The sequence below is a fragment of the Cucumis melo genome, chromosome 2 (genome assembly GCF_025177605.1).
Source record: "Cucumis melo cultivar AY chromosome 2, USDA_Cmelo_AY_1.0, whole genome shotgun sequence".
Lineage (NCBI taxonomy): Eukaryota > Viridiplantae > Streptophyta > Magnoliopsida > Cucurbitales > Cucurbitaceae > Cucumis > Cucumis melo.
The window spans coordinates 18,165,314-18,190,092 of NC_066858.1; the positions used below are offsets into that span (position 1 = coordinate 18,165,314).

At 33.2% G+C, this 24,779-nt stretch overlaps 1 long non-coding RNA gene across 2 annotated transcripts; it reads right to left on the bottom strand.

Annotated features, from left to right (window-relative positions):
* Positions 1–1,188: 1,188 nt before the first annotated feature.
* On the bottom strand, positions 1,189–2,255 carry LOC127148316 (uncharacterized). 2 transcript variants are annotated; one of them, XR_007819167.1, is made up of 3 exons: positions 2,156–2,255; positions 1,576–1,826; positions 1,189–1,468 (listed from the first exon to the last, which is right to left on the bottom strand). It is a non-coding gene; the product is annotated as an uncharacterized LOC127148316 (long non-coding RNA). The 2 variants fall into 2 exon arrangements; XR_007819166.1 differs by lacking the exon at positions 2,156–2,255 and having other exon boundaries at positions 1,576–2,149.
* Between the last annotated feature and the right edge of the window lie 22,524 nt (positions 2,256–24,779).

The window sequence follows — 24,779 nt, forward strand, 5'->3', positions numbered from 1 at the left end:
CAGTGCCAACCGTTTCAAAAGTTGATGAGAAAGGGAGAAACTTTTGTGTGGGATGAGACTTCTCAGAATGCCTTGGATAACATAAAGAAATACTTGCTTGGTCCTCTATTGCTAGGAGCTCCAGTACCTGACAAGCCACTAATACTTTACATTGTTGCACAAGAAAAGTCCATAGGGGCATTGTTGGCTCAAGAGGAGGAAAAGGAAAAGGAACGTGCTCTTTACATATGTTTCCATGCCTCAAGTGCAAGCAACTTTCCTTTGTTGGCTTCTCCAACTTAAAGATATTCTTTTTCCAAAAGAAATACATACATATACACACATACATGACCTCATTTTTGATGCTCCAATGAACTTTAGTACGATTTATAGAAGACATTTGGGAATTAAGTATAAGCCTAAAGAAAGGACAATTGTAAGCTTAATTTTTGGTAACTAAAATCAAAGTTTGCATGAGGTTTTGAAGTATAATTCATATGAATATTATCCACAACACACTTTTCAATTGAGTTTATTTCCAAGTTGCAACCTGCAAGTGATTTCTTCTTTCCCATCATTTAAAATCATTTACTTAATTTTTTCATAATTTTCCTCCATGATTTCCACCAAATATGATTAGCAATTTCACATGATTAATGAAATTTATGTGATGAGGCTGATCACCCTAAATAAACTTAAGACATTATTCGTTAGGTATAAAACACACTACAAGAAATCTGGCCTTTAATGTCGGTTTAAAACCGACATTAAAGGCCTTTAATGTCACTTGGCGACCGACATCTTTGCGAGCGTTATTAAAGGGCTTTAATGTCGGTTGGGCTTTAATGTCGGTTTATAACCGACATTAAAGGCCTTCAATGCCGGTTATAAACCGACATTTTTGAAGGTGTTATTGAAGGTCTTTAATGTCGGTTCATCTTTAATGTCGGTGGATAACCGACATTAAATATGTCTTTAATGTCGCTTATGATACATCTTTAATGTCGTTTTTCCACCGACATTAAAGATGTCTTTAATTTTTTTTTAACCGACATTAAAGCTGTCTTTAATGTCGTTTTGAAACCGACATTAACGATGTCTTTAATGTCGTTTCTTCAAATTTATTTTTATTAAATCCTTGCATTATTGTCCATTTTGTATGACACCAAATAGTTAAAAATGAAATCTTTTACTTGTACATATACAAAATAAAATCTTAATAATGTGTACATTTATATACAACTTGCTCCAAACACAAAGAAATTATGAAGTTTAATTATTACACTGATCATCCTTTGGGGAAAAAAAAGAAAGAAAGAAAGAAAAAGAATATATTGAGAGAGCAATAACTAAAACTGCAACTAATAGTAAACTAGAACGCTTCACAAATGACCAACTTCAAGATCTTGTCACAAAGATGAGGGTCTGGCTAATTGTACTCACTTGCAACTATTTCTTCTATTGCAGTCATTTGTTTAGTGATAGCTCCCTGTAAAAGACATCAAGAAGGTTCAATTAAGTAACAATGTCATGACTTAGTTGCTAGTAGAAATATTCACATTTGATTACTAATTAATAAAGTAAAGGGTTGGTTACCAAACATAACTTTTATTGCGCAATGCGGAAGGTAGATCCTTGTTAAACTAAGTATTTGAAACAACACCACAAAAAAAAAAAATTATTAAACCAAGTGCAACCACATAACCGTCTTACCAAGATAATATTGTAACTTGTTCATTCAAGTCTTCCTAAAAAACAAATTGAGAAACATGGTAAGATAAACTTTTTTGTATAATACCTTCAATTCCAAACAGTTGACTGAAGCTTGAACTTGAACCATCAATTTCCTACATATTATTTGGTGCTTGTGATTTGCTTGATTACATAGATAAGAGAACAATATATCTCTTGGTTGTTCTTATGGCTAAACAACAATTATTACAATAGAGCCATAAAAAACAAGAATCTGATTTGAACAACATAACCACATTACAAAGCAAAACAGCAAACAAAGCATACTCCTAAACTCAATGTCACGTTGCATTTGCTGAATATCCATAAGATAACCAAACAAAGCATAATTTCATAAATTTCTTAGCATAGTCATACGAATTTACTCATAATTGAAGCCTTTGGTAATGTCCTACAATACATTAACGTTAGAAAATATTGTTACCTCTATCTCTGTTCATTATCAGATTTCTTAAACTCAATGTCACGCTGCCGTTGCTGAAGCAAAAAATATATACAAATATACAATTGCAAGTCCTTGCAGCCGAAACCTACATAATTCAGTAAACATCACAAACAAAACAAAAATGTAAAAAATAGAAACCAGCTTATTTAACAAAAAAAAAAGGTTCAAAGCAAACCGAATCATTTGAGAACAGATTCAACAAGCCAGAAATCCAAATGTGATAAGTGTCTACACCCGTACTCTTCTTCTGCTTAATTACCCCTACCTATTTCTAGCTTCCTTTAACATTATTATTATTCAGTGTATATATATATATATATATATATATATACCAATCTCTTGTTGCATGAAGCATATAATGAATTATAAGCTACACTTTCATTTTTAGTAAAGGATAACCCATAACCCAAACTTTTTAGACCTTAAATTTCCAAATTGTCATTTAGCCTTTAATATTTTATATTTTATATTCTATAAAACTAGAATGTAACATATTTTCTTAAACGATAAAAAATGACTTAGTTCAACCAGTTTTTTCAATTTTTGCTTGTTGTGCACATGAGCATGCTGTGCAAGAAAGGTAGGCATAAACTCCTTAGACTTTGGGAGAGGCACTTCACGGAACCACTCATGATCAAGAGCTTCTTCAGCTGATATTCTCTGTAAAAAAAAATAGTGAAATTCAAATAAGCAAATGAAAGTAGAATAGAATTCACTTGAATTAATTGATAAACTGGTAGTTAGAAAAAAATATGATATGAACTAAAAGAGCATCTTCCAAACGTCAGCAAGTTCTTGTGATGGGCTGTATAAACCCAAGCTTTTGACACTGTAAGACATGATAAATATATCCAAACTCCACCATGTCTCCTTCATGTGCTTCTGCTCCATCTCCCTCAAAAACTTCTATTAATTGGTACTAAGAATGTTACAACTAAAGTGAACAATCACATACCACATTTGATTAGTATCTTTTTTTTTTAGTTCGAGTCTGACAGTGTCGCAAGTAGTTGCAGTAATGTGCAACAGCAACAAAAATATCAGACATTTAGAATGTGTAATAGAATCCATAAGGATCTATACCCTAAGGCAATCATTTAAAATAAGTTGATATCCAGAGTTAGTAAATACCGGTTTGATTAGTATTTTGTTTCCTTTACACCAAATCCAAATTAAGTTTGAGTCTGACAATGAAAACATAATAATGACTTGATTTTCCTATGAAGATCAGCAAGTAAATGAACATACAAGTTCCAGAACAATTCAAAAGAGTGGCTTGGATTCTGCCTCTTCAATCTTCAGTTTCTTGTTTCCTTTTTACAAAAAGCATCATTTAGAACCAAGTAAGGAAACACAAAGTATGACTCATAGGCTAAATCAATGTATTCAATACTGAATGATTAATACAGTTCAAAGTAACCCAATCCCACCATTATCAAGGAAAACTACAGAAGAGAGAAAGAGACAGAGAGACTTCTTTTCTCTTTTGAAACTTTCGATTTGATGAAGCTCCTCTCAGGCAGCTGCATCATCCAAAGATCAGAGCAAAGGGAAACTGAGAGAGAGAGAGATGGAGAGGCTTACGGTGCGTGCGACTTCAATAAATTACAAGATTGAGAATAAATCGATAAAGGGGTACAGATGTCCCGACTGGCGTCGGGGCTGATCTTACGACAAGGTAGCGATGTTCCGACGGGTTTTTGTGCAAGATCGGTCCCAAATCTCTTGGTTTGTGAGCACTTCAGTTTTCCCATTAAAAAGAGGTTAGGGATGCGGACGACAAATAGATCCAAAGCAAAAGAAACACAAACAAACACATTACATATTCAAAAAGGGATGGAAGAAACTGACGATGACGACAGGGATGGAAGAATCTGATGTATGCTGGTGGTGGTGGCGGCAGCTGTCGAAGAAGAGAGGGAAGAAAGTGATGAGATTGAGAAGGGTGAAAGAAATTTGAGAAAGATGAAAAATAGTGTGTAGGAGGGTTTGAGAAAAGAGTAAAGTAAGGGAGTGAAAGTTGAATTTTTACAAAATTAAAAAATAAAAATAAAATAAAAATGGGCTTTAATGTCAGTTAAAAAAAAGCAGGGTGTTTAATGTCGGTTTTAAACCGACATTAAAGCTCTATCTTTAATGTCGGTTTAAAACTGACATTAAACATCCGCCTTTTGAAAAACGACATTAAAGCCCATTTTTCACTTTTTTCACCCGACATTAAAGACTAGATTTCTTCTAGTGGTTAAAGGAGATGGAAGATGAAGGAAATGATTCTATAAGTTTTTTACTAGGGGGCGTTGTTTGTACTTTCGATAGGAGAGAGTTTAACATCATAACTGGACTATGGGGTCCTAAAGAGGACTATGTTCAGTTGGTTGGGAATAGTCGACTGTTGAAGAAGTTTTTCAAAGACAAGGAGTGTATTTATGTTAGCGACTTAGAGGATATATTTTTGGAATACGAGGGTGATGACGATGATATTGTGAAATTAGCTTTAGTATACTTTATAGAGATATCTTTGTTGGGAAAAGATAGGCGAACCAAAGTCGACATTGGTTTTTTCAAGATTGCTGATGATTGGAATACATTTAATAATTATGATTGGGGTCGGATTGTTTTTGGACGCGCGCTAAGTCCTTGAAAAGAGCCTTGGACAAGCAATATGCCAAGGGAAAGAAGAAATCAACACAGACAAAAAAATATACTATCAATGGATTTCCGCATGCATTACAGGTATGTGACTTCTTACTTCTTACTTCAAAACTTATGCATACATTTAAAATTAAACGATCGTTTAGTTATTTTAAACGATCGTTTAGTTATGTTAAACGATCGTTTAGTTGTTTTCAAACGATTGTGAAACCACTTGTTTATATATCTATATATATCTTGTGGCACTTCATAAACTTGTTTGTCAAATGTCGAATAGGTTTGGGCATATGAGTCGATACCAATCATCAATGGATGTGGTGTAGATAAAGTAAGCGATCATGCCATACCACGAATACTGAGGTGGGTGTGCCAACAATCACCAAAGTCCCAAACTATAAGCCAGGTGTTTGAGTCGCCAATAGTAAGTAGCAAGCAATAGTAACTAACTTAAGGATCGCATGATTTTGTGCTTATTTCTTTGTCCTAAATACATTTGCCTTTTTCTATTTGTAGTTGATAATTAAGGCGGTCATTGAGATGACACCTGAAGAGGAGCAGTTGAAAATTGCTTCAGGTGAACTTTTTGAAAACCTCCGCTCATCTACCACTGTTTAGTCGAAGAATGGTGGTTCAAAAAGAGGAAGAGAAGTTGTTAATGATGAAGATGACTTTAAAAAGAGTAAGAAACAGAAGTCCAAGACTAAGATGAAAAAGACTATTCGAAATCTCCAAGATCGAGTAGCGGTTGTTGAAGGACAACTTACTAGTATAAAATCAGATATTGACGAATTGAAGGGCATGATGTCAACCATATTGAAGCACATTGGACTTCAAAGAAAGGTTAGGAATGAAACTGTTATGTGTATTGACGTTAGTTGTTTCATATTTGGTAATTACTCATTCGTTAAGTTGCATGTTCTCGCTAATTCATTTTGAGGTTCCATAGGGTGACGAAGGAGATCGCAAGGTGTTTGAAGGCTTAGTAGATCATACATTAGAAAGTGAAGAAGTGGATAATGCTAAGACCGAAGATGTTGACACAAGCGGTACCCCTAATTGATTGAGGATGCCAAAGGAGGATGAACACATTGAACTTAAAAAGAAGGTTTGGTTCCATGTTCTTGCTAATATTGATGTTTAATTTCTATCATTATCCACACTAATGCATTATGAGCTTCCATAGGGCGACGAAGATGTTCACACCGTCGGTACACCTCCTTGGTTGAGGTTTAATATTGAGTTAGAGAAGCCAATCGATGTGTTGGAGAAGAAGGTTGATATTGGTTTAGAGGAGCCAATAGATGTTGTTGACGATGAGGTTGAAATTGAGGACAGTGGGAAAAAACTTCCTACTCATTTTGATGAAGACGTCACAGAGATAGAACCATTTCCCACTCAATGACCACATGTTCGGCCCGCCCGTAGGAAGCATGCAAGTGTTTACCTATCAACCCCATTCACAACTCTACCTAAACGGTCTGTGACATCAACCACCACCACCTCTCAGTCTGAACCAATTGTTTATGATTCTATGCACAAAATACTTGACGTCCATTTAGATAGACTTCGAGCTTGGATTACAGACAAGTGTACAAACGATGAGGTACGTGAAACCTTTCATGGGAAAAAATCGAAGGTTTTTTTCAGAGACTTGTTTATGTGTCGCCGGTGGTTGGCGGATGAGGTAAAGGATTATCTTATCGTTTATGGTCCCTATCATGTTACCACACAAGCCAACCTGAACTTCACCAATATCAACTTTATTCTCATCTAATGTATCCATTCCAATTGGAGGATGAGGGTTTAAATTTTGAACTTGGTTGCTCCCAGATACTGAATTGTAATCTTTGTTTAACACTTTCATGCTTCGGTTGCTTGTAGGCTCAAATGATAGGTATAGGGGGACCTCCAATGGATTTTCACTAAGAATATAAAACTTCAAATCACGGTCATTGCTTAACTCAAATAGAGGAGCTTCCTTTTCCCCTTTTATCTCATATATACATCTTATCTTTATGTCGAACTTTGTAGGGTCAACTTTTGCAAGGTCATATAATTCATATTGTAAATCTTTGTGCGTTATTTCTTTACTGACAACAATGCCTTTTAACACTCCTCCTTCATATTTTCTTCGTCCCTCATCCCATGCACCACCGTGACGCACTAAAATCCAAACATGTGCCATCCTTAAACTACCTTAAGTAGTTTTGTATCTTCAAAAATTGATTTGAACTTAAGAACCTACAAGATGCGTGCAAGATGTAAAGAAATAACAAAAATAACTGCAAGATGTGTGCGGGCCTAAGAGAGTTACTAAACATGCAAAGAATAGCTCTAAATGGATTAGGAGGTGTACGAATTTCATTTTGAAATAAATAGTGAAAGTTTAAAACGTGCGAGATACGTGCGAGATAAAGCATGAGGGCCTAAGAGAGTTACTAAACATGCAAATAATAGCTCTAAATGGATTAGGAGGTGTACCAATTTGATTTTGAAATAAATACTGAAAGTTTGAAACGTACGAGATGCGTGCGAGATACGTGCGAGATAAAAAAAATACGTGCGAGATAAAAAAAACCTCCATTCCTTCTATTCCTATTGCTTACTCCTTCTCTATTTGATCCAACTAAATCCTCATCCTCTAGTTCAATTCATTTTTCACTACCCATTGAACTTTCTAAGAACTTAAAACTAAACTTTGTCTAAACTAATTTACAGCAAATAAGTCCAATTCCAAAAACTAGACAATTACAAATGAAAATAGCAACAAATACCCCAACCAAACATTTACTTACAGCAGATAAATTGAAAATCGGTTAGACATGAAACTCACCTAAATAAGAGAAAACGCTTGAAGTTGATTGAATGGTTCGAAGAGGAGCGACGAAATGCACTGGACAATGACCGACGAAGGGCAAGTGACGATGGGCGGAGTAGGTTCAGGTGTTCTACGCGAAAGAAAAGAGAAGGGAAAGGAAACTATACGCGAAAGAGAAGGAATCGATCGTGGAGAGAAGGGAAAGCAAACGTGGAAGAGGGAAAGGAAAAGAAGGGTATTTTTGTCCATTCACACCCAAATTGTCCTAAAAGTCTTTCTTTTGAAAACTTTTGCCAAAAGTCATTTAAACCTATTTTTTTAATCTATTTTTGGCAATTTCCCAATTATATTTTAGATTAGATTCTCAAATTAGGTTTATTACGACGAAAAATTTGGAGCTCCCTTCAATAATCTAAACGTATAATTCCCATCCTCGTACACACCATAGTTTTCTATTGCATTCTTAAGATATCTCATCACTCCAATTCTTTATTCAGTTTCTTGATCCATATCCAGAACAGTCGTCCAATCTCAGAAGCTAAAGATGCAGTTGTGTCCACCGTACAATTTTTGTTTAGAATGTAGCTAACCCCATTGAAGAGATGCATAATGGATTTTGAGAGGTCTGGATCTCAAAGGTGGAGAAATGAGTTTCTCAGTTTTTGGGACTCACCATCTGAATGAATTCTATGACTTCTTCAGTTTAGTAGGTATGGGTTTTGGTTTTTTCTGATTTATCACTTTGGTATGTCGTTCACGTGTTCACTTTGGCTTTGTTGTTTCATTGTATTCTTTGTGAAATTCGATGGGCATTCAGCAGTAGTATACTATAACGACACTAGTCTTACTACTAATTTGGTTATTCTCTCTCTTACACGTATGTGTGCACACACACACATCGCCTCATTATCCAATATGATTTTCCTCTTCAAGAGCTTTGAATTGCCTTTGATCAGTTGCGAGAGAACTGGAGGACATGGGGGCACTTTTTTATTAACTTACTCCATACGGGTTGACAGTAATGCTTTCTTCTCCAATTTTTCTTCATTGGTTTGCTTGAGTGGGACATAGCTTGAGAGGGGGCTTTAGTTCAATAGCCAAAAGTTCAACAGAGAAAGAGGAGGAATTTGAGGAAGATGTTTTATGAGAAGGAATTCGTACGGGCATGACCATGATTACCGAAACCAAAGTAGAAAGTTACACTTGAGAGGGAATGAACGTTTACAGAGGAAGATGAAGACGTGAAGTTGGAGTTTATTGAGGAAGAGTACGAATTTGGATTTTATTTTATTTTAATTTGTTTTCAAAATTTGTCTAAAGTATCATCTAGTTTGTTGATGAACTTTTTCAATTTAATTTGTTTTTTTAATCATGTGTACCCAGATCTCAAGATTCACATAATCACATAGATTATTGACGCCTTATTTTGTTAATCGCCTTCAAATTTGATAAATCCTAACTAAATTTGCTATTTTTTCTGAATAATTTAATTATTATTAAATAATATATAATATATATTTTTAATAACAATTTGAAATTATATTTTAGATTAGATTTACGCAAATTACATTTATTCATATTCTTTTATTTTTTTTTAAATCTATTTTGGTGGCAACGCAAATCACGTTTTGATTAAGAAGCTATTCAGCAAGAAGAAAATCCTTTGCTTTGCGCCAAATGTATGAATACTTTGAAGGGTTTGAAGGAGAAGAAGTCGGAAGCTCTAATCGTTTTGCAACTACTGCGCGAAGACTTTGAAGGCTTGAAGGGAACGAAGGGGACGAAAAGTTGATGGGATAATTTTCAACTTTCGAAAGGAAATTAGGATTTTTATAGGTGTTAATTGATTTGATTGTATTCATAGAGAAAAATTAGGGAATAGATATAATTTTTTTTTTTTGGAAGTTTGAGTTAATTATAGGATATTTGTGGTTTTTTGAATATTTGTATTTGAGAGGCAAGCTTTTCACTTAGATATAGGACATTATTGCAACATTTTTTTTTTCATATTTCTTGATTTTTCTATTTTATCAATTTAAATTTAAATTTGTCTTTTATTTAAAGTAAACATTCTATTTTGCTATTCTTCTATTAAGCCCTATTGATATTTTTGTAAAAAATAATTAATGAGATTCTTTTTATTATTTAAGGATTATTTAAAAAAAGAGGTTAAAAAGATATTTGTTTTAAAAGATAAAAGACCTTCATCATAAATAAGGAATATTTTATCTATATCTTTTAAAGAAGACCTCGAAGATTTGATAGAGTGATTATTTATTGAAGCTCTATGTTTGGTTCGGTGTGAGCATTATTGAATATTCAATTTGAAAGCATTCTTTTGAGAGAAAAGTTTCGAAGGTACATCAATTATCTTCTTTGTGATGACAAATTACTGAAGATGTACTGGTGATCTTACTGTATACGAGTTGATAAGAAATATGAAAGAAGATTGAAATAGTTGAATTGTGGTCAATGAATTTAGGGGTAGCCTGAGTTTATCTTCAAGAAGATTCATCCATATATTATACTTAAAGATAGTCATATACATAAGAAGAATGTTCCTCATGTGATTTCTATTTGACAACTTTGAATCTTAATAATATTTCTTATCTGAGCTACGAAGCTCCCCAGACGTAAGTGGTATTCGTCGAACTGGGTTACCAAAGCTCTTTGTGATATTTACTTTTGCAGTATACTTAGCAATTCCTCTTGTTATGTACTTTGGAATTAACTAAAGGACTTCATCAATTATCTCATAACTTTTTCAATTGGTATTAGAGAGGGTTGGTAATCCATGGAGATAATCAGGGAAGGTCATTCAATCGCTCGTCCTCCTATATTTGATGCAAAAAATTATTCATACTAGAAGCCCTGGATGATATCATTTCTTAAAACTCTTGATGGAGGGACTTGGAGAACTGTTGTAGCTAGATGGGAACCACCAATGATCACCGTAGATGGTCATTCTATTTCTAAATTTGAAGTTGACTGGTCTGATGTTGAAGAACAAGTCTCTATGAAAAATTCTAGAGTCATTAATACTATCTCTAATGGTGTTAACTTGAATGGAGGTTGCATATGAAGGCACTACAAAAGTTAAAATATCCAGATTATAGTTGGTAACCTCAAAACATGAAGCTTTAAAAATGTCTGAGGATAAGTCTGTAACTAAATATAACGAGAGAGTTCTGGAAATAGTCAATGAATCATTCAACCTTGAAGAAAAGATTCCTGAATCCAAGATAGTACAAAAAGTGCTGCGTTTTCTACCTGGAAAATTTAACATGAAGGTTACAACTATAGAGGAAGCACATGACATAACAAAGCTAAAACTGGATGAATTATTTCAGTTTCTTCTTACATTCGAGATGGCTATATCAAACAGAGAAAATAGAAAAGGTAAAGGTGTTGCTTTTAAATCGGTATATGAAGAAGAGTCAACTGACAATAAATCACCAAGTGAAGCAAATGTAAATCAGTTTATAGCTGTTCTGACGAAACAGTTTTCTAAAGTGGTAGAAAGTTCAAAAATATGAATACAACTAGATCCAACTCTAGGAACTCAATTAACTTCAAAAGAAGAGATAGTGAAAGTTATAATAGAAGGGATAATGAAAATTTTAACAAAAGGGATGGTGACAACTTTCGAAGAAGAGATGGTGAAGGTAGAATTTTCAAATGTATGGGTGTGGAGGAGTTGGCCTTTATTTGACTGAATGTCCTACGTTTCTAAGAAAGCAAAAGAAGAATTTTGGTGCTAAATTATCTGATGAAGACACTAATGATAGTGAGAAAGATGATGGTGGTACAAATGCATTCATTGTGAATATAATTGAGACTGATTCTGTAGTTAAAGATGAAAATGAAGATATTGAAGGAGAAAGTGAAAATGACTTGTCCTTCAAACAGTAAAAAATTAAATGGAAAGAAGATTTAGAAGCCAAAGCTATACAGAAAGAACAAATACCTCTCATAGAAGAAAATGAACATTTGTTGTCATTAATATCCTCTCTAAAACAAAAATTAAGGGAGGTGCAGACATAATACAATCAGACTATGAAACCTATCAAAATGTTAAATTCAGGGTCTGAAATCTAGATCGAATACAGAGTTCAGGACAGTCTAGTTCCAATCGATGTGGTCTTGTCTTTAACTCATCAATAGAGAGGACTAGTCAAGAAAATGGGATAAAATTTGTTCCTGCTATTGTGAGCATTAAGTCTAATCAACCAGTTACAACAAAAGTTGTTAGCTCTTCCACAAAAACAAATAACTGAGTGTGCCATTACTGTGGTAAAAGAGGTCATATTAGACCTTTCTGTTATTCGTTACAGAGAGACAGAATTCTTCATCGGAAGATTAGTTATCGTCCACAAAAGCATAAATCTAATACCTTTAATCAAAATAGAAAGAGAAGTTACAAGTTTTGGAGAGTAAAGCAATCAGAAAAGTGTAGTATTGCTTTTACAACGATTCAGTCCTCAACAGATGCATGGTATTTTGATAGTGGTTGTACTAGACATATGACAGAGAATCGATCTTTCTTCTCTAAGTTAACATAATGTTCACCTGGACATGTTACGTTTGGGGACGGTGCAAAAGACAGAATTGCAGCAAAAGGAAATATTGTAAAACAAGGTTTGCCATGTCTAAAAGATGTTAGGTATGATGAAGGGTCAAGGCTAATCTAAGTGTTAGTGAACTATGTGATCAAGGCTATACTGTTAATTTTAGCAAGGAATAATACATTATGACTGATATTAATAAAAATATTCTTATGAGTTGCACTAGATAGATTGATAATTGTTATCACTGGGTGTCTAATAATAATTATTCATGTCATTTATCTAAAGAAGATCAGACGCATTGCTGATGAAGTGAATGTATCAGATAAACATCACTCATTTTTTAGTATCATGGATTTATGGAAATCACTGTGGTGGCAAGCTCTCAGTCTTTACATCTATCTAATCATGAATTGGCTTCTGTCTTATCTCGAGGAACATTGTAAGCTTGGCTGGTGAATAAGATTTTTATTGTATTCCTTAGTGTCAAATATGTCATACTCCATAAGATTGGCATTACAAACTGGTTTCCTTCGTCTCATGCTACCAGTGCAGCTGATCAGTCTTAAGAGTATATATTATTTTATGTTCAAAGGAGGAGAAGAGTTTTGTGCAAAAAGTTGTTTTTGATGGGCCACCTGAAGGAGAAGTTGAAGTTTGTTGTTTTTGTACTTTTTGTGAACCTTATATGATTGTTATTAATGTTGATTGTAGAGTTTTGTACAGATTTTATTTTCGATGGATTAAGGAGTTTGTGGTAGATTGGCTTATTGTGTTTTGGGTCAAAAGAGCAGTATATTTTGTCTCTATGATTCGCCCTATGTTTTGATGTTTGTAGTGATATATGTTTTGGGTCAAAAGAATAGTATATTTTGTTAGTTTGATGGCTCTTGTTGAGTTCTTATTAATATATGCTTCTAGAAGTCTCTGCGTCTTAAGATGTTTTTATATCTATTCTTTGGCTTCCTGTTGATGATATTTTATTATGGGGCATTTGGTTGAACATAAAAAGAATTCTTCTATTTTTGACAAAAAGGGGGAGTTTATTGAGATTTTTGTAAAAACGAATTAATGAGATTCTTTTTTTTATTTAAGGATTATTTAAAAAAGAGGTTAAAAAGATATTTGTTTTAAAAGATAAAAGATCTTCCTCATAAATAGGAATCTTTTATCTATATCTTTTAAAGAAGGCTTCAAAGATTTGATAGAGTGATTATATATTGAAGCTCTATGCTTGGTTCAATGTAGGCCCAACTGAACATTCAATTTGAAAGCATTCTTTCGGGAGAAAGGTTTCGAAGGTACATCAATTACCTTTTTTGTGATGTCAAATTACTGAAGATGTGCTGGTGATTTTACTGTATACAAGTTGATAAGAAATATGAAAGAAGACTGAAATAGTTGAACTACAGTCGATGAATTCAGGAGGAGCTTGAGTTTTTCTTCAAGAAGATTCATCCCTAAATTTAGAGGAGCCTGATTCCTTGAAGTTATAATGTACTTAAAGATAGTCATATACATAAGAAGAATGTTCCTTATTGTATTGATTTCTATTGACAACTTTGAATTTTAATAATATTTCTTATCTGAGCTACGAAGCTCCCTAGACGTAGGTGATATTCGCCGAACTGGGTTACCAAAGCGTAGGTGATATTCGCCGAACTGGGTTACCAAAGCTCTCTATGTTATTTACTTCTGCAGTATACTTAGTTATTCCTCTTGTTATTTACTTTGGAATTAACTAAAGGACTTTATCGATTATCTCATAACTTTTTCAAGCCCTTTTTAATTTATATTTATTATATTTTAGTTTTCATTTTGCATTATGTTCCAAAATTTGACTTTCGTCTTTTTCTAGTCTTTTGTTGTTCGATGTCTTTCTATGAGACATTTTTAATTTATATTTATTCTTTTAGCTTGCATTTTGTATTAGGGATTTTTCTTTTTAAATTCGGAGTTTGTTATGATATTTTTACTTTTGGTATTCTCTGGTTTTTCTTATAATCTATCTTTTATTTTGTTAGTTGGTGATATTTTACAAATGTGGAATTTATCTTCTTACGCAGTTGCATTTTCTCTTATAAGCTTTGTGGTGAGATGTCAGTATGAGACATTTTTAATTTTGATAATTTCATAGCTTGCTTGCATTTTGTATTATGGGTACTGTGTTTTTATTATTGCTTTGAATGTTTAATCTCATAATGAGTTAATGTTTGTAAGTGTTCTTATGTGTGAATGTGGGATTTGTTTTTTTATATGGTTGTTAGGAATGTGTTTAGATATAAGCTAAACTTTATTTTTATTGTTTGGTTTCTTACGGGAACAATATTATGTTCGTGAAAGCAAATGTTTTTTTTTGTTGCTAATGCTACGTTGAACTTTAAGTGTCTTTTTATGTTAAAAGGTTTCATGAGTAATGTGTAATTTTGCTACTCTATGATATTTTCCATGAAGACTCTTGTAAGGATATTTATAACTATTTAAATGAGAGTTTGTTATTTCGTCATTTTAAATAATTTTGCTACAATTGAATGAAAGTTTGTTGTTATTCTTGCCGAAGTGGTAATGTTAAGCAATAGACATGCGCAATAGAATTATGATTAATTTTAGCCTAATTGCATCTAAACTATTTAGAAATTAACATGCTACATTGCCCTAATTAAACAAAATTAGGCTTAAAATAAAATCAAACCTTTGAAGCTTCCTGATCCTCGTAATCTCCTTACGAACACGAACCTGGGACCACTACTAGCATTGACCCACTATTCTCTGAAATTAGAACTGGGTTGTGGGACTCGATAAGTGAAGGAAATTGAGAGAGCGATGAAAATTGGAGGTGGAATATAGGATTAAGAACAGAATCCCATGGTCGGAACGAGGAATATCGAAAAGCTCCTCATAAAGTTCACCAGCAGTAGATGGTTTCGTCAATCGAGGTTTTTTAGAAGTTTTAAAGATTACTTTACTTAGGAATAGACAAACTTGTAGCCACCTTTCTTTCCAGGACATCAGATAGAACTGCATTGTCATAATAAGAGGATTCTGAATATATGACAATAGTTTCTACAGATTCAAAATCCAATAGATGAAAACTAACTTTTCTTGTAGATGAAGAGCGAGAAACTTTAGGTAGATTAGCATTAGTACCTGTAGTAGCAGGGATCTAAAATGGAGACTTTGTGGTCGCCCTGCTAGATGAAGTAGTAAAATCTTCATGCAAAGATTTTGAAAAATCAGATGAGGAAGATTCAAAAATCTCACTTATTTAACGCAACCTCCAGAGCGAATTTCTTGTTGGAATCATCTTATACCGTTTAGGTTTTGGAGCAGATTTAGTGGAGAAGGATGGTGCCGATGGAGAAAATGATGAACGATAGTGAGTTTTCTTATGGGCACCATTTTGGAGAGGAAGCACGAGCTTTAAAGAGCAGAAGGCGTGAGTAAGGGAGAAGACCAAATGATGAAAGAAGGCGACCATTCGGCAAGATAAAGCGACATGTATAAATGCTCATTTTAATTCAAATGACTTTCTTGAGAGTTGGACAACTTAAACCAGGCCCAAAAAGAAATCATAGTCGGCCCATATAATGGTATCCATAATTGCTATTTATTAAGTTGACATACTCCCAGCCTAGCTTAAAGCTTCTCAAGCAGAATGACTTCTAATGGTTTTTGTTAAAATATCAGCCAGTTGAACAGAACTACGAACATGCTCAAGAGAGATTTCCTTAGCTTCAACAAACTCTCGAATGAAATTGTGTGGGATATCAATATGTTTGGTTCTACTATGCTGGACATGATTTATAGATTTGTTGATAGTACTCATGTTGTCACAATATAGAAGCATAGTATCTTGACAAATATCATACTCAGATAACATTCGCTTCATAAAATGAAGTTGCGTACAGCTACTACCAGTCGCTATGTATTCTGTATCAGCCGTGGATAACGATATATAGTTTTGCTTCTTACTAAACTAAGCTATGAGATTGTTACCCAGAAAGAAGCATGTATTATAGGTACTTTTGCGATCATTAGCACAGCCTGCCTAATCTGCATCACAGTAGCCTACTAATACATAAGTAGTATCAAAAGAGTACCACAACCTAAAGTCAATAGTTCCCAAAACATATTTTAATATACGCTTAACACAGTTTATATGAGATGCTCGAGGGTCAGCTTGATATCTAGCACAAACTCCTATGACGAATGCAATATCAGGTCTACTTCCTGTGAGATATAAGAGACCCCTATAATACTTCAATACATACTCTCATCAACTTTCTCTCCAGAACTATCCTTGGAAGCCTTGATATGTGTTACAATAGGAGTTCGTTTGGTTTTGGCTTTATCAAGATCAAACTTCTTTATCAAGTTTCGTGCATAGTTTTCTTGTGAAAGAAAAATTCCAGATTCACACTGATAAATTTGAAAACCTAGGAAGAAGAATAGTTCTCCCACCATGTGCATTTCGAGTTTTGTTTTCATTTTCTCTACGAGTTTTACTATCAAGGAATGAGGTTGGCCTCCAAATATGATATCATCCACATGTACTTGAGCAACTAAGAACTCTTCACCCTTCTTTTTGATAGACATGGTCTTATCAGTACCACCTCGAGAGAAACCTTGTGCTAAAAGAAAAACATAAGGTTTTTCATACCATGCTTGGAGAGCCTACTTCAGCCCATATAAAGCCTTGTGAAGTTTATAGACATAGTCAAGATTAACTAGATCTATAAATCCTTTTGGTTGAGAAATATAGACTTTTTCATAAATATATCCATTGAGGAACACACTTTTGACGTCCATCTGATGTAATTTGAACTTTCGATTACATGCAAGACCAAGTAGCAAACGAATAGACTCCAGACGAGCAACAGATCCAAACGTTTCTCCAAAATCTACTCCTTCAACCTGTACATATCCCTGGACTACGAGGAAAGCTTTATTTCTGGTGACATTCTTTTTTTCATCAGTCTTATTTTTAAGGATCCATTTAGTACCAATAGTATTGACATGTGAGAGTTCTGGAGTTAATTTCCAAACCTTGTTCCATTCGAATTAAAAAAGTTCCTCCTGTTCGCTTGTATCCACTGATCATCTTTCAAAGCTTCAGTAATGTTTGTAGGTTCTAATACCGACGTGAAACACATGTTGACAACCCTTTTGGCATAGTTGCGCTTGTCCTTCTTTCAAGTGGTAACCACATTACTAATTTCTCCAATGATGTTACTAGATAGATGGTTTTTCTTTACATGAGCGGAAGGGACAACACACTTATTATCGAATGATTTAGTCCCAACAGAGTCTGCATTGCTGGTCTTTGAACAAGCTCTAGATGTGATACAACTGTCATTTAATGGACTATTCTCAGATATTACAACTGTAGGCATAATTATGGAGTCTTTTTCTGCATTAGTAGAACTTGTCCTCACAGAAGGTTTAACAGTTGAAGAATGATCCAAAGACGGTTGTCTTGAATCATCATCAACATCTTTTCTTTCAGTAAGATCTTCAGAATCATACACAATCACATTTATAGATCTTATAATATCTTTAGTTCACTTATTGAAGACTCGAAAAACTCTGCTATTTGTGGAGTACCTGAGAAAGATACCTTCGTCAGACTTAGAATTCCATTTTTAATGATATTCTCGGTCAGTAAGAATATGACGCTTGCTACCAAAAACATGAAAATATTTGAGATTGCGTTGTTAGACTCTTTGTTTTGTTAAGTTCCAGATCCTCCGTACTTCTTATAAAACTTGCTTTTAAAATTTGAAAATTGTCTTGACAATAAAGCAACAGTCTTTGCTAAACTCTCATCTTGAGTTCATTTCTGATTTGATTTTGTAGCATCATCACTTACCCCTTGAAATGCAATACCAGTTTTCTACTTTTGTACATTATCATTAAATGATAGTTCAAATGTTCTTAAAGACCTGAATAACTCCTCAAGTCTCATGGTGGCGGTGTCGTTAGCTTCCTCAATAGTAGTAACTTTCATGTTGAACCAAGACAGAAGGAATCTCAAAACTTTCCTCACCAATTTTGTATCGAAAAGCCTTTCCCTAAGAGCAAAAGATTCATTCGCCAAATCCAAAACACTGACATTAAATTCTGTGATCGTTTCATCTTCAGCCATCTTGAGAGCTTCAAATTTTGAGGATTAAATCTGAAGTCTTGATATTTTAACTTTGGAAGTCCCTTCATAAGAAACCTCCATAATATTCCAGGCTTCTTTAGCTGATGTGCAAGTCTCGATCATATTAAATACATTTTGATCAACACCATTATATAGTGCATTTAATGTTCAAGAATTTTCAAGAGATGCTTCATCCTCTTCTTGAGACCAGAAGATTTCTGGTTTCAGGGTGACTTTTCTTTATAGCATCCTTAGTAGATGGATGTTCCCATCCAGTGATCACAACTTTCCAACACTTACTGGCAATAGATTTAAGAAACAATATCATTCTTACTTTCCAGTATGTGTAGTTTGCCCCATATAAGACTGAGGCTTGATGTTGAGGTTCCTTCACACATAGAATCCAATTAACATAGACAACCCGCTTTGCTACCAATTGAAAAAACGATTAAAGTATCAACAACAGTAGTTGAGACGATCCTTCAGTTAACAACTAAAGATACAACAAATGGTGCAATAAGTAAAAACAGTAGGAACACAAGACATTATTAACCAAGTTCAATTATACTGCATCTATGTTTGAGGGGTTCTTGACTCAAGATAAGAGATTTTATTTCTTTGAGATATAAATCATAATAACAATATTATGTTGTTAGGTACAGAGATTAAAACACCTATTATTTAGTTTGTACTTTAAGTGATACAACTTTACTACAAGTAAATCTATCGCTAATCTATTTCAAAGATAACTTACATAAAACAAAAATCTCCCCCCTTAATCATGTTTCTCATCAATTGGTAGATTAAGGTTGTGTAATTGAAGATCTCCCCTTTAATCACGTTTCACATCAAATAGTGGATTAAGACTCCTTATTTCTTCATGCAACACAAGCTTGGTCTTAGGCATTAAGCCATAAAGACTTTTCTTCGACATAGAAACAACAATTAAATCCACAACAATCTACGAGACTTACACACTTGTTTAATTGCTTCACAGAGGTTTTTTATCAACTGCAATTTTACATGCACACACAAACGCCAAGAACCCCGCAATACATAGAAACCAGGATTCGACGTTTGAATAGGAAAGCAAATCTTGGATCCCGAAATCTGCTCCTTCAAATAATATAAGATAATATCTTTTAATTGAAGGAATATCTTTTAATAACATAATAGCACCAAATAATATCTTTTAATATGGGATAGTCTTCAAATCTTCACACATAAAACTTTTTGTCATAACGCCTTTCACAATGACAATTCTGAACTAATATAATAACACGGGCCGATGCAGCATCAAATACTTCCTCTGACTTCCGAACACGGGCCCTCAAATATTCTAACAGAATGCTTCTAAGAGTAAAAGTTGTCTTTACAAACAGGTCCTTTTGACACAAGTTTTGTCTTTGCTTACATGTTTTGCCCATTTCATTTGGACGTGATATCACATATTGCTTCATTCATTTACCCCTTCTAGAATCGAGGCGTTATACAATATTATTACATTATAGTATAAAATGTTAACTTGTTTTAAAAAGTGTTTGACGATATTTATTAGAAGTTTAGTTCGGCGAATGAATTTCTTGTATTTGTACAATCTCTAATAAATGATTCTTTTATGCTTTTCCAAAAAACTAAACATGTTCAAGAGTTTTGCAGCTGCCCTTGCAATTTATTCTCTATTTTGATTTATTCAAATACTGTTTCAATTTCTTTTCAATGTTGACTAGTTTCAAAGTCTCTGTAGCCCGTTCTCAAAGGTGAATTTATTTTCATGGATTTTGACTAAGTTGTTCTTAATGTTGATTAGTCTTGAGGCTTTTCAACTTTTTATCAAAATATAATTCTTAGGTTTGAAAGTTGTCTGACATTCAAAGTGTTGTCTTCAAAGGCATGTTTGATTCTCAAAAGTTTTAAAGTAATGTGCTTATTTTATCTCTCTAGAATTTCCTTAGGAGTCTATGACTTTTGCTTTAAATCATCTTTGGAGCTTCTTATAATTTTTTAATCTTCTTGAGATATTTTCAAGTTAAGGTTTTTACATCTTCAGAGGACAAAACGTAATCTTTGATTGAAGCTTCCATTTCCAAAACTAGCTTCTCTGCAGTATTCAAAATGTAGAAGCTTCGAAGTCTCGACTTTCAAAACTCAAAAGTAGCAAAGCTTCAACTAGCTTTGATCTTTAAAACTTATAGCCTTCAAATTCTTAGTTTTCAGTACTTGAAAACTTGAGAACTTCAATTCTCCCAATCTACTTTTTTTTTTAAAAAAAAAAGATGAATATTGGTTAGACCACCATGGTGTTCATCTCCTCACCAGTAAAAAATCCATTGGTTAGCCTGGAACAAACTGTGCACCTCTAAAGATCATGGTGGGTTGGGGTTCAAAAGTTTAGAAGGGTTTAACAAGGTTCTTGTGGTGAAACAAATTTGGAGGTTATTAGTGGACTCAAATTCCTTTGTTGCTAAAGTGTTCAAAGCTTGATATTATCCTCATTGTTCATTGTTTGTAGGCTAACTTAGGTAATGGGATTTCCATGGCTGCATTTAATGATAGATCCTTGGATTCCACGCTCTTATGGATCTTGGTCGATCACCCTACCTCGACAGGAGATCAATGATATGATGGTTGCTGATTTAATTTTGGAATATGGACTATGGAATGTGCCTTTATTGCGTAATATGTTTTTGGAGGAGGATGCCGAGATTAGTTTTCCATTTGACTGAGGATGGGTGGTTTTCAACAAAGGGCGCGTATAAATTGTTTTGAATCATTCCCAGCTTTCTTCAAGTCAATCGATTGATTGTGTGAGGTGGTGGAAAACGCTTTGAGTTTTTAGAGTTCCCAAAAAAATTAAAATCTTTATGTGGCAAGCCTAATCCTTCCATGATATTCTCCCATCTAATACTAATATCTTTAAAAGACATATTATTGAGTATGTTGATTCTGAGTGTTGTGGTGAGGATGTGGAGAGTAGAGAAAATACCTTCCTTAGTGTAGTATAACAAGGCTTTGTTACTTTTGGCCCTGAAATTGGGTTTCCATTTCAAACTGGGCTAAAGTTAAGTTTGTTAGGGGAGGTGAAATATGTTAGAACATGCATGATAATTTACACCTTAACTAGATACAATATACACAAAGCATACAGTAATAATGTTCAAGAGTAAGCCAAAATAGTATAACAAGGCTTATTTATTAATTGAAATAACTAAGAACTTGTAAGCCAAAATAGTATAGTCGAGGCACACTTCTGATAAGTGTTACCCTGACACTACTACAAATTTAGTCTTCCTTGACGCATACAAATTTTGATTTCTTGAATGACCATCAAGAAAAATATTTTTCTTGATACAATATTTATTTAACGTTCACGTACGTCAAGAAAAGTTTCCTTATTTTGTTAAACAAATATGAAAAAAATGTGGTTTCTTCGTCGTGGTTTCTTTGATGGTCCAAAAACGTCAAGCAAAATATTTTTTCAATGGGCAAAGGACATCAAGGATATACCCTCTTTTCTTGATAGTCAAAAAACATCAAGAAATACATCTCTCAATGGACAATACATATCAAGAACTTGTCAGGCATGATCCATAAAAAAAATGTCCTCCAAAAACCAAAAGAAATTTTGCACCCATTTTAAATTTTGACATCGAAAAAAAATGACGTATTTGCACAATTTTCTTGATGCGTATCGTCCATTAAGAAATATATTTAAGTTAATATTAGTCACTCGTCAGGTAAAGACCCATGGGCAAAGGCCCATGGGATGGGCCAAATTAATGGTGTTTCTTGATGGGTAATGCCCGTCAAGAAAAAATTTGTTGATGGTCGGGTTTTCTTGATGTCTGCCTATTTTATGAGAAAAAGCCATAAAGGTAGATATTGTTTTGATATGCTTTGCACATCAAAGAAGACCAATTTGTAGTAGTATGAAGATAATTATTGACTTTACAAAGGCTGAAAGCATAACACATTAATCGTCTCATTAGGATACAATAACTAACTTTCATAAAACTACAACTATTTGCATGAAAGAAACTACAAATTTAACTTGCATATATGTTACATTAGTTAAATTTGTAAATGAAGTGCATCTAATTTTATAGTTTCAAGTCAACGTGAAGTTTCTAACCATTGATTTAATCTACAAACAATTAATTAATTTTTTTATGTTTCAAATATTCACAAAGTGAAGTAAATATCTAAATTAAAATGTCCTTGATTCAATCTTTTCTTTAACCCAAACTTCCGACACATACCTAAATTGGATTGAATTCTAGGTCTACGAAGCTTAAATAAACTACTTATAGAAATTTGTAGGAATGGCAAAATCGAAGGTGGCAGTTGGAAATTTATCAAAAGTTGGGGAAAATAAATTTTTTTAGCAAAAGTGTGACATGCACTTGTCTGATTTTTTCAATATTCCCATTTATACATTGCATTTTAAACGTATCTCAGATTTATAACTGTCACGAACTACATGGATAAGGTAGCCAAATTTGTGAAACATATATTTTCTTAGTTGACTCTCGGATTATAACATAACCGAAATGAGATTGGAGGTCGAATTTGAGCATATCTTTCCTATATTTTTTTAATCTTGAAATCGATATTAGATATAATATTTTGTTTTTATTTAATTAGATTTCGAAAATATCTATCTTTAATAATCTTTAAGAAAACTGTTGCAAATGTAACAAAATATCAAACTATTTACCGTCCGTGTAACAAAACCATTTTTTAAATATTCTAGATTTGCCCTTCTATCTTTCTTTCTTCCTCGCGATTCGTCTTCCTCCTCTATTTCGTCTTCTTCGTTCTTCCCCTGCGATTTCGTCTTTCTTCTTTCCTCTTTTTCTTTTCTGCAATTTCTTTCCATCATCTTTCTTATTTTTCAATTCTTTATTTACGTCATTTAATCTATCCATCGTTTTTCTTCTTTTCCTGTTGTTTTTTTTCGTTTCGATTTCTTTCCATCGTCTTTCTACTTTTCCTATTCTTTTTTTCGCTGCGATTTCTTTCCATCGTCTTTCTTTTTCTTTCTTTTTTTTTTTTTTTGCGCGTTAACATTTGGGTAACCAAATCTAAATGACTTTGTATAAGACTGTGTACAAAAAAAATAGCAAAATCTAATGTGTATAAGACTGTGTACAAAAAAATAGAAAAATCTAAAAGATCATGTATAAAGAATTTTGAAAAAAAATCATTTAGATTGGAGTATCCAAATGTAAATGATCGTGTAAAAAAAAGGAGATGATTGTGCAAAAAAAAAAAAAAGATTGTGTATAAAGAATCTTGAAAAAAAATCATTTAGATTGGAGTAGCCAAATGTAAATGATCGTTTAAAAAAAGTAAATGATCGTGTGTATAAAAAATCTTGAAAAAAATTCATTTGAATTGGAGTAGCAAAATGTAAATGATCGTGTAAAAAAAAGTAAACGATCATGTAAAAAAAGTAAACGATCGTGTAAAGAAATCTAAACGATCGTGTAGCAAAAGAATTAAAAAAATTGTGTAACAAAATTAAACGATGAAATTGAAAAGATAAATTGTAGTCATATATAAACGATCACATATAAATTGTAGCCATATCTAAACGATCGCGTATAAATTATAACCATATCTAAACGATCGTCTTGTAGCCATATCTAAACGAACGCGTATAAATTATAGCCATATCTAAACAATTGTGTATATATTGAACCATATCTAAACGATCGCGTATAAATCGCAAATATATTACGCGCGCGTTATTGAAGGCGTGGTTGGCGGGGCATTTTTGGTATTTTACACGGTGGGCCCTAGGCTTTTTTCGTTTTTGAAATTTTTGTATAGAGTGTAAGTATTTTGCCACTTTTTTTATATTTTTGAAAAGATCCCTAATCTTTATATATTTATTTAGTTAGATTACGAATAATTATTTTTAATAAATGTTTAATATATTAATTAGTTGTATGATCTATCTTTAATAAATCTTTAATATATTTTTCTTAGTTGTATGTTTTATTAACCAATTTGTACCATTAACTAGGATCAATTAAACAGATATCATATTTGCATTTTTAAAGTTAGATTTAAAAATATTTCTCTTTTATCTTATTTGTTTTGACATAATTTGTAAGTTAAAGTACTTCTAATGTACAACATTCTTCAGCAATATATTTTAAAAAGTTATGTATGTACAGAACTGACAATTATAGAATTTTCACCAATACATTTTTGTAATGACTTTACAACATGTAAAGACAATTTGTTATGGTAGATGGATTGAAACTTTCCAGTATCACGATTATTGCGTCGTTGAGGTTTGTTTTTCATTTGCATCTTCGTTTCAACAATTTGTATTTCTTAATGTTGGAATTTATGTCCTAAAACTCGTAGTTTGTAGTTTAAAAAATTATATTCTATTCAATAAAGTGTTTA